The following is a 2723-nucleotide window of genomic DNA, read 5'->3' as shown; positions in this document are numbered from 1 at the left end:
AAACGTGTTCGGTTTTAAGGAAGTTTAGGGGGCGGACCCTGAAATAATATCAGCATTGTGCTAGAGCACGATTTTGTTTGAGCCCTATAATGTCAAGCATTTTTAAGCTGGCGATCAAGATATTCAGGTCTACGGGTCCCGTTCAGATCCACACTAATTAATTTTTTTTTGCATCTTATTTCAAAGCTACCACTTGGGATATCAATTTTTAAAGATCCGCAGGTCCTCCTGTGTCAATCCCACTTTGAGGGTAAAAAGTGCACTCTCCTACTTAGGGCCGATATTTTTTCCGATCGAACTACACTTACTCCTATTGAAGCGTATTTGGTGGGTGAGCCGGTCCCAGACTCTGTCCCAAATGTGTAAATCAGATTCGAAGTCAACTCTCAAACACCTTTCATTTTAAACCCATTTTGTGACGTTGGACATTCATGCCCGTTTTGGGGGTTTTTGGGATTGGAAAGACCCCGTAGACACCATGGACCAACTTTTTATAACAGATGTTTACTCAAATTCCAAATACCTTTCATTTGATATACATATTGTCCCAATCGGTAAATATGTCCTATTGAGGGGTTTTTGGGGGGTGGGGACGCCTCAGACACCAAGGAAATAATTTTTAATATCAGCTTTTTACTATACTTTCAAATACCCTTCATTCGATATCAAAATTGTCCCAATCGGTAAATATGTACTGTATGGGGATTTTGAGGGATAGGGAGGCCCCTCAGGCACCAAGGAATAAATTTTTACATCAGATTTGTTCTTTACTTTTAAATACCTTTCATTTGATTCCCATATTGCCCAAAACGATACAAGTGTCCTGTTGGGTGATGTTTTTGGAGTCGGGGAACCCCCCGACACTTAAGCTGACATTTTTGTGCCCAGTTCGTACGTAGTTTTAAATACCTCTCATTTGATACCCATGTTGTCCAAAGCGGTCGAGTGTCCTGTTGGTGTTGTTTTTGGGGGTGGGGGACCCCCCCTGACACTAAGGTTGAAATTTTTATACCTAATTCGTACTCTACTCTTAAATACCTTTCATATGATACCCAGGTTGTCCCAGTCGCAAAACATGTCCGTTCTGTTGGCTTTTGAGATGGGGCGTCCTCCCAGGTTAGTTGACCCCAAAATTGTTTACCAATGTCGCGTTTTTGGAGTACCATGAGGTGGCATACAAAATTTTGGTTAATCTCCTAGATCTGGCGTTTTTTGAAAATTGGGGTAAGGGACCTTATCTTTATATAGCCCACATATATACCGAACTTTTGATTTAAAGTCTTAGGCCCCAAAAATTTTAATTTATTGGCCGATAAGGCTGAAATTTAGATAATAATTTGTATAAAGATCCCCGATTTGAGGGAAATTTAACACAGTAAGCTGTATGAGGTGGTTCGGACCCCTTTATTATCCGAATTTGTTGATGAAAAGTGATTTGTGGCGAGTTGCGTCCAATTCGGAACAAATTTCGATATAGCTGCCCTAGGTTCATAATGGTGCATTCAGCACAATTGAATGTGGAGATAGCGATCGTCGTCAAGCTAAAAAATCCGTTCGGGTCCAATGGTCTTTGGTCATTTAAAGGCGCCTATAACTCACCTTGTCATATTGAGTATCACAGGCACTGAGTCTTTTTAGCCGTTGCCGGCCAACCTTTCATGTTCAAAGTCATTCCGTACCGGATTTTAACGAAAAGTTGTTTATTAAGTGTGATTTTTTAGCTATTACCCTTTTGGCAACACTAGTTCAAATGTTTCACTGTCAAACATCCCCAGATTGGTCTATAAGTTAACCAAGAATCGTCTAACAAACGAACAACGCGTACAAATGATTGCATTTCATTATCAAAATGCGTGCTCTGTTAGGAAAGTTCATCGCGCGCTTCTTCCATTGAGCGACGAAGCTATATTTTGGCTTAGTGGGTACGTAGATAAGCAGAATTGTCGATTTTGGAGTGAAGACCAGCCAGAACATTGCAAGAGCTACCAATGCACCCAGGAAAAGTCACAGTTTGGTGCGGTTAATGGGCTGGTGGCATCATTGGACCGTACTTCTTCGAAGATGATACGAATCGTAACGTAACTGTGAATGGTGAGCGCTACCGTGAGATGATATCCAACTTTTTTTGGCCTAAATGCAAGAGCTTGACTTGCATGACACGTGGTTTTAACAAGACGGTGCCACATAGCACGCGTAACAATGGACTTATTGAGAGGCGAGTTCGATGAACATTTCACTTCACGTTCGGGACCTGTCAATTGGTCGCCTAGAACGTGCGATTTAACGCCTTTCGATTAGTTTTTGTGGGGCTATGTAAAAGCTCATGCCTATACAGACAAGCCCGGTTCAATTGACGCATTGGAAGACAACATGGAAGCATTTATTCGTGAGATACCGGCCGAAATGTTGGAAAGAGTATGCCAAAATTGCACTAAGCGGATGGTCACGGCCAATATTTGGATTAAATAATCTTCAAACATTTAATTATATGGACCGTACTATCGACTCAAATAAGGATTTCATGCGTTTTCGCGGTTTTTTATGTGTTTTTTTTTTCGAAAAACTTTCCTATAGCTCTTAAAAAATCGCCCTTTATATACCCGATGTTCGGCCGGGCAGAAGTTAATGCCTTTTTGCATGGCTTCATTTTTGTTGTTGTTGTTTTTTTGTGGGCTGTAGCACCCCCTGGTAAAATGTCTAGCCGCGCCAATGCTCTTAGCCCT

Source organism: Stomoxys calcitrans, chromosome 1, assembly GCF_963082655.1.
Source record: "Stomoxys calcitrans chromosome 1, idStoCalc2.1, whole genome shotgun sequence".
NCBI classification, from domain to species: domain Eukaryota; kingdom Metazoa; phylum Arthropoda; class Insecta; order Diptera; family Muscidae; genus Stomoxys; species Stomoxys calcitrans.
The sequence above is the reverse complement of the archived record's forward strand: the minus strand, read 5'-3'. Positions refer to the sequence as shown.